The sequence below is a fragment of the Crocodylus siamensis genome, chromosome 6 (assembly GCF_052110815.1).
Source record: "Crocodylus siamensis isolate JL-2025a chromosome 6, ASM5211081v1, whole genome shotgun sequence".
Taxonomy (NCBI): Eukaryota; Metazoa; Chordata; order Crocodylia; family Crocodylidae; genus Crocodylus; species Crocodylus siamensis.
The window spans coordinates 89309454-89317687 of record NC_143400.1 but is presented as its reverse complement, the minus strand read 5'-3'; the positions used below and the strand labels follow the sequence as shown (position 1 = coordinate 89317687).

The 8234-nt window shown below is 50.7% G+C and overlaps 1 protein-coding gene across 1 annotated transcript in view; it reads left to right on the top strand.

Moving 5' to 3' along the window:
* The first annotated feature begins 2031 nt into the window (after positions 1-2031).
* Positions 2032-8234, top strand: part of GNB4 (G protein subunit beta 4) — a 53280-nt gene continuing 47077 nt past the window's right edge. Inside the window, exon 1 of the mRNA XM_090051451.1 lies at positions 2032-2186. The gene's annotated coding sequence lies outside the window, so the exon portion shown is untranslated. The remainder of the gene's footprint in view (positions 2187-8234) is intronic.

Genomic DNA, 8234 nt, shown 5'->3' with positions numbered 1-8234 from the left:
AGCACACAAGAGAGACAGCAGTTGGGAGCAGGCCATAATTTTGCCACAGCCATTTGAGACCAAAGGTGTTGTGTTGTACATTTGTTCCACTTGGCTCTAAGTAAGACATTTCAGCTTCTCTGCTGAGACATTCAGAAAGTGCACTGATTAGCAGGGATTCTGGTTGCAGCTGTTTAATGATGTGGTGGACATCTGGCCACCAGGAACTGGACTAAGACTATATATCCCCTATAAGTATACTTTTTTATCCTCCTTTCTCTGCACCTTTATTCCTGCCATCATCTGTGATGCCAGTAGTACCAGAGTCTCTGTTAGGTTCTACAAGAAAAAGAAAAAATCATGAGCAATTTATAGGGAAAATAATTTAAATGCAGCGGCATGTCCTTAGCAACTCTATTCCTGCCACAGAATTCTGTAAGTAATCTCCATTTTTAGCTTCAAGATTATTTCTTAACTGGTATTCATTGCTAAGGGGAGGGGAAATGTGGCATAATCATCAGCCGTAATGCCTAACAATTTTCTCCTTTGGAAGAGAATGGTTTTGGTGATATGTGAGTTTCTTCTTTTCGTACCTGAACTTGGGTTTATTCAGGGATTTTACTGCCTACCTCCTTGCATGGGATTTTACTATCTTCCTGCAAGCATAATTCATTATAGAAGTAGATTCAATGGAGGCTGTTGAGCTTTATTTTTTTCTCTAAATATAGTAATGATGCCAACAACATGCCTCTGAAGGTGCCTCTGAAATGAAGCAAGATGTAAGAGGAGGATTTAACCTCGAGTGAAAGGAGGCTGTAGGATTAGCGTCTATGTTTGTCTGTGAAGAGTTTCTGCTGGAGTAAACTACCCACCATTATTAAAGCATTTTCGTTCTCTCAGCATCTAGATTTAATAGATTTCATATATTTCATAGACATTAGGGGCTGGAAGGGATCTTGTGAGACCATCGATTGCAGCTTTCCCGCCATAGGCAGGAAGTCAGCTGGGATCATGTGTTCCCAGCAAGAAAAATATCCAGATGTCTAGATCTCTAGTATATTTGGGAACTGGTTCTTTGCATCACAGATTCTCCTCAGGGTTGGACCCAGTCCTACAGTATGGTCTCACATGGCCACCTCGGGCTGCTGCCAGCCCACTCAAACCTCCCGTGGATGTACAGGAGCGTAGCAAACCCATCCTTGCTTCATGGGCATATTCAATCCCGCCAAAGTCCATTTCAATCCAACGCGAGGCTTTCTGCATTTTGGGCCCGCAGACTTTTCTCAGACAAAACGTCACCACGCTCACTTTCTGACCAGGGCTGCGCGTACGGGATGAGACACAACGGTTTTAGGGCAGTGAGGTAGCCTCTGTCCTCCTAAACACACCCCGAAATGAGCACGTGCGCTCTGCTCGCATTCGCAAATCGGGAAAAGCCTCTGCCCATATGGCCACAGGAGTCCCTTGTATCCAATCTTTTATTATTTTGTAGGTGATAAGCACTAGGGTGGGGAGGAGCTTTGATTAATTACAGGTGGGCAGCACAATATTGATATACATCGACATCCTGCCGACTCCAACTGGGCCCTTCTGAGAGGGCTGTCCTCCTCCCACCCCTTGCGGCCACAGCCCTCTCCGGAGACCCGGCTCCTTCCTTCGGCAGCCACCTGACGTCAGCGCGGCGCAGCCATGGCAACCGACTGTCATGTCGGATCAGTCCATGAGGGAACGGGAAGTGGGAGCGGGCGGACGGGCGGGCGGCTCCGGCGAGGACATGCCATGGGCGCCTGCGTTTGCTGACGGCCTGGAGGGGGCTCTGAGGCGGACGCGGCACCCCGAGGAGGCGGCAGGTACCCCCGGCCCCCGCGAAGCCCCCAAGCCCGTGGGGGGACACCTGGAGCGAACCACTGCGTTGTGCGCAGAAGGGGTGGTGGGGGGCTTGTAGCACAGCCGGCTCGCGCCGCTCCCTGGAGCGAGCCATTGCGTTTGGCGGGAGGGGCCGGGCTGTACCACCGCGGGGAGGCTCGCGCCGCTCCCTGGAGCGAACCATTACGCTGCGCGGGGGGGCGGGCTGTACCACCGCGGGGCGGGGCCGAGTGTGGAGGCCGCTGCTGCTGCTGCGTTGCTGTCCGGCTGCGCTGCAGGGCGCGGCTGCCCCCCGCCCCTGGGGCTGCCCTTCCTCTCGGCCGGCGGCTCCCAGCGCTCAGGTGAGGGGGCCTGCGGGGGACGGAGCGGCCGCGCGGGGTGCAGGAGTCGCGCGGCGCCGGGACGGGCCTTGCGGCCTGAGAGGCCCGAGGCGGCGGCGGGCGCGGGAGGCCGCAGGCCTGACAGCGCGTCGGGTCCCACCGGCGTCCCGGGTTTGGGGCTCCCCTCCCCCTCCCCCTCCCCCCCCCGTGCTTTGCTGCAGCAGGCGTGGAGGAAACGTGTTTTCCTTGCCGCTTTGTGGCGGTGGGTTTGTCTCTCCTGCAAACCGGCTGGGATAGAAAGCCCCCCTGGGTCTGACTCTTTCCCCACCCCCTTAGATAAATTGTCAGATACCTGAGTGGTGAGTGTTGCTTTTTTTAAGGTTTCTTGAATGCAGACCGGGGGGGGGGGGGGCCTCGCTGGTGGCACGCCCCGATCCCCAGCGACCTTTTGACACGCGCTCTTGGCCAGAGCCGTCTTGGGGTGTGGAAGTTTCTCGTGCTTCCTGCAATCGGTTCATCAGAGTGATTTGCGTGCGATGCAGTTTGGCTGAGGCTGTTTTGTCAGGCGATGCGTGCTGCTGCTACGTGGTTGCCGTTTCTTTATTTTTGGGGAGTGGGGTGGGGAAAGGATGGGGGAGCGCAGAGGAAGAAAAGTTGTAGGCTTCGTATGTCTTTGATATGAGGCTGCTTGCATGATGGTGTAATCCCTGCTGAAATTAGGGTAGCGGTGGTTTAAACCTGCAGGCATCTTGAGACCTTTTCTCAATGATAATTTATGTTGGCAGACAAAATGGTTATGCACCTTCATGCAGTGAGACCGTGTAGCCTCTATCCTCATCAGTGCACACCAAATGAGCATGTGCACTTTGGTTGCATTAGCAAATTATGAAACCTGAAATTGAGAGGGCACAATAGCTATATTGAAAAGTCTCTTCTGATATCGCCTGAAGTGTCTATTATCCAATGCATACTGCCAGGTTTTCTTTGTAGCCCAAATTATAAAAAACAGTGTGGGAGGAGTGTTGATTAATTATAGGTCATTAAATGTTAGGTAGTACAGTATTCATATAAATTTACATTCTACAAACTTAAGCTGGCTTCATGTCCCTTATTTGTACAGCTGTATCTGCTGTGGTGCCATAAGTGTCTAACAGCTCTAAGGAAAAAATTGGGATTGGTATTTCACTCTTAAGAATGTCATTGGAAAATAAATATTTTTGGTCTATGGAGGATTCTAGCTTGTGCAGGGATGTGGGAAAGAATAGTGTTTTAAATAGGTGTCCCAAAATTGTCACCCAAAATTTTAGAAATGAAACAGGAAATAATGCCCCCCCTGTGCAGTATGTATAGTATATTTTATTTGACTACTAGCTCCTATGTCACAAGCCTAAATTAGGCCCATATGTACTGCTACGATAATTTGTTGATTTGCTGCTTCTAATTTTCAGAGTCTGTTCAAAAAGCTTCATCAAATTGGTAAGAAATCCACTGTCTGGTGAGCTGACATGTGACACTTTACTGTGCAGTGTAAACATTTTATATAGATGGGGACTGTGCAGAGCAGTTTTGCTTCAGAGCACTTTATCTTGTCTTTAAGACTGTCTGTGGGATGGTTAATGTGGTCCCTGTGTGAATATGTCTTTCTGTAAAGCATGAGTAGCACTATGGTAACTTTCAGCAAAATAATCTTTCTTTTAAATCTCACCAGAAATGTGAGGGGCTGTCTGTCTGTCTGTCTTTTTTTTGGTCCTAGCACACCATGTTTGAATCCATTATTTCATCTCTCTTAGATACTTAGTTTGACTTACGTCTCTGTTCCGTGTTCTTATTCTTGCATGTGAAACTTCTGTGTTTTGCAACTCAGTGTTTTGTAATAGGATTTAAGTGAGAGACGCTAAGTGGAGAACTAATCAAATGATCGTGAAAACCTGAATGGATGTTGTTCTGATGGCTGTCTTTGTGGTATCTGATGCTGGGGTAGAGTAGGGTGCCTTAGTGCTTTCTAGAGTCAGTGAAATAAGGGGAGTTGCACCTTGGGGCAGCAGTGTTAAGAAAATCTTTGCTATTAAGAACTGTCAAAATGTGACTTGAATGTAAACAGTACAGTACTCTGAGGCCGGGATCTTGCAGTGTCAGCTGGAGCCAGGGCAGAGCTGCAGTCTACTGCCTGCACACCCCTAGGGCAGTGGATCATGATGGCTATCCTGTCACCTTTGCCCCAGTCCTGGAGCAGCCCCCCACCCAGCTGCACACCCTGCCAGCCTACACGGTTCAGGCAGGTCTCCATAGAGATCCTGCCCCCTGTTATTGTGGCCCCACCACTCCTTGGGTCTCTGTGGAGAACTGCCCAAGCAATGCGGTCAGGGGCTGCTGGAAAACAGAGTCCAGTCACCAGCTGGATCTGCCATTTTTGCTCACCGCTGCTTTACAGACAGATGGCATTGTTATTGGAGAGGGACAAGATTGGTTCCACTTTCCTGAAGAGGAATTCAGCTTTCAGATATTTAGGAAATGCTTGCATATATACAACACGTCTAATCTGGTCACTAAAATGTCTGAAATCTGCCACTGAATGAAATGCCTGAACAAAGATGAACTGGGGAGGGAAAGGGAGTGCCTAAACTGGAAGAGTGAGTTTGGCAGCCGCTTCTACCACCGCTTGAAAAGTCCAGGTGTCCCTTTGACCTGTATGTGGCCACCTGCATGCAAAATATCCCATTTCTGTACAGACAGAGGTCTGAGATGTGTGTATGCAGCCTTCTCCACCTCTCTTGGGATTCTCTTAGGAACCACACAAGAACAAGTGGGCTTGGGAAGCATACATTATTATCCCTTTCCCTTGGCCTGTGACGACTCTGTACAGTTGCATGGGACAATGGTACACCGGGAAGCTGTATTTCATTCCTTTGGACAGGCTCCCTGAGGAAGTACTCTGCCAGCATTGTGCAAATGGAGCCCTGCTCTTGGGTTTCCAGAACACACTGGTGCCTGGGCTCTGCACACTTGATTCTGGCCTCCTATGGGGTCTTTTGGTAACCATATAATCACGTTTTTGGGGAAGAGAACATATTCCACTATGGAAAAATTTGAGATTTGATTTTTGGGGGGGAATCTTTTGGGCATTTATTTTGCAAAGTCCTCCTTTTTGTGGTGTGTGTTTAATCCCTGTGGGAGGAAGCAAACTCAGGGGTTTAGTATGTAAACACTTTTGGGCGGACACTTGTTTTTTGTGAACTACAGGATTTACTTTTGAGGATCTCTTGAATGTATATAACTAGGGTCCTACTGAAATTGAGGAGGCAGGCGACCAATTTCATGGGCCAGTCATGGGGCTGGCCACCATTTTCACTGGCTTATCATGGTAGAGGGCTCTCCCATGCCTCTGATTGCCTGAGGGCCCCCAGTGGCCATGCCCCTCGCTACTGATTGGCCAAGTTGGATGTTCATGTGGCCCAACCTCTCACCCTTGGTTGGCTGAGAAGCCTGTATGCAGCTCTGTCCCTTGCTGCTGATTGTCGAGATGGGCAGAGCCACATGACAGGCAGTCCTCTACCAGTCAGCAGTGAGGCGGTGGCCACCATCTTGGCTTTGAGGGTTGTGAGGCCATATCACAGTGACTGTGAGGACCACTGGCTCCTGCTGGGGAGCCAGCTTTTTAGTAAGCCTTTTTGTGTGTGTGCGTATGTGCAGACAATGGCCAAATTCACTTTTTCTGTGAAATTGTGAATGCAGTAGGTCTGTGTATATATAACACCTATTTCCTCTCCCAGTTGGCAGGACATTTGCAATGCTCTATTTGTGCCAGATTTTGTTTTTTTGTGTTTTGGGCAATGCTCCCTGTAAGGAGTAGTAGTCCGTGAGCACGCCACTTCTGTCCTGCCTCCCCCTTTCGGTGTGGCGTGGGACGCTTACCAAAGGTAAGTCCTCACTCCACACCCAGGGCAGGCAGTGGGGCGTGGGGGCTGGCGTGGGCTCCGCCGACTCTGGGGAGCTGCTTTACTCCCCTGTATCACCTCAGGGAGTGAGGAGGCACATGGTGTCAGGGCTGGGGAGTGGAGCACTTCCCTGGATCCTGTGGAGCAGTTCCCTGGGGCCGGCGGAGCCCACGCCAGCCCCAGCCTCCATCCCTGCCTTGCCTCGCCTTGGGGAGGAGCCGCTGCCTGCCCTGAGTAAGGCTCCCCTGGCTCCGGGGAACTGCACTGCAGGGTCTGCCAGCTCCAGGGAAGTGCTCCACTCCCTGGCCCTGATGCCACGTGCCTCCTCGCTCGGGGGAGCGGAGCAGTTCCCCAGAGCCAGTGGAGCCCATGCCAGGCCCCCGCCTCCACCTTGCCTCAGAGCTTACCTTCAGCTCCTCTCCTGGTGCGCGGCCTTGAAAAGTTGGTGCATGGCCAGACTTTTTTAGTTTTGCATGGTCACGCACATGCACACCTTAGAGGGAACCTTGGTGACTGGTAAGTGAGAGGGCTGTTTGCATAATTTTTAAAATCAGGTTTGACAAATGCTTGCCTAGGATGGTTTAGATGGCGATGTTCCTGCCTTAGATGACTAGATGACCTCCTGAGGTATCTCTTCTAGCCCTGCTTTTATATGGTTCTGTTATCTCAACTGGAAATTATCCTTTACAAAGTAGAAATTAAGTCCAAAAGATATTGTATTAGCACAGGACACTTGTTCAGTACTAGGACAAATCCCAGTATGGTGTTACTTTAATTGTCTGAAGGTTTGATGACTTTAATGTGCCTCCTGAGACTGAAGCTATAGTGTGCTAGTGAGGGTTAGCTAGCTTAGAGTCAGTGGCCTATCTTTTAGTTAAGAATGTCTTCAGAGAATGTATCTTGGAGTGAAACTGAGTGCTCATCTTCATTCATAAATATAAAGTTGTCACTGGTCCAGGCCCAACTATTTAGATGGACCCTATCCTGTGGCCTGATTTGTTATGCACATTGAGACTCTTTGATGGTCAGTCTTTTGCCTGAACTCTAAAGTCATTGGTAGAATGCTTTCTTTGAGGGGCCACCCATCAAAGCACAAACTTTAATGATTCTGAGTAAGGTGCATAACTTATTCAGACTTTCTAGTTGTAAATTTGGCATAATAGCAGTCACCTGGCTGCTAATAACCTTGTTTCCTAGCCTCAGAGGGAGTAAATAGTTGAATGTAAGAGAGGGGTTGTGAGGGAAAAGGAGGGAATCTGTAGGCTCCTGTGTTCTTAAAACTCCTCTACTTTTGACTTATTATTGACGGGCACTTTATTTATAGAAGAACTAGAGGTGCACCAATATCTTGATCCATGTCGGCCGATAATGTCACCGATAAATGCTGCGTGCATGAATGCAGCCTGGCAGCTTGGAGAGCAGTGTCCGTCTGGTAAGTCTGTAGAGGGGAAAAGCTGCGGGGGAGGGAAGGCAGATGGAGGCCCTCATGTTAAGGGAGGGAGTAGGGGCAGGTGCTGGGGCAGGGCATGGGGTGGAGTTACAATGCGGGGTGGTGGCTCCTGTTGCTGCGCACACTCCCAGGGGAGGCATGGGGTACATGTCCCCTAGATTTGTGCACAGGATGAGGGTGGGCTTCCTGCTGTGGGCTCAGGGCTGGGGGCTATGCTTGCCTCTTCCCAGTAGGGGGCTGTGTTCAGGATGGGCAGGGGCAGGGTGGATGGCAGTGGTGCTGGGAAGTGGGGCTACAGCAAATTTTGGTGTGGCTGCAAGTGTCCCGTTCCACCCCACGCATAGTGCCGCCTCCCAGTGCCACTGCCACCTGCCCTGAGTACAGCCCTGGCTCTGGGAAGAGGTCAGTGCAGCCCCTGAGCCTGCAGCAGGAAGCCCGCTTTTGCCTTGCTCACGAATCTGGGGTGGGGAACATGCCCCCTGTGCCTCCCCTGGGGGCACACACAGCGGCAGAAACTGCCATCGCCCACAATCCTGCTCCGGCTGGGCTGCCCCTGCCCCAATTTCGCTACCTTCCTCCTCATGGGGGTCGTTGATCTGTCCCCCTCCCATCCTCCCCCCTGACTTACTGGCTAGGCGCTACTCTCCAAGCTGCCTGGTTGTGTATCAGCAATCATATCAGTAT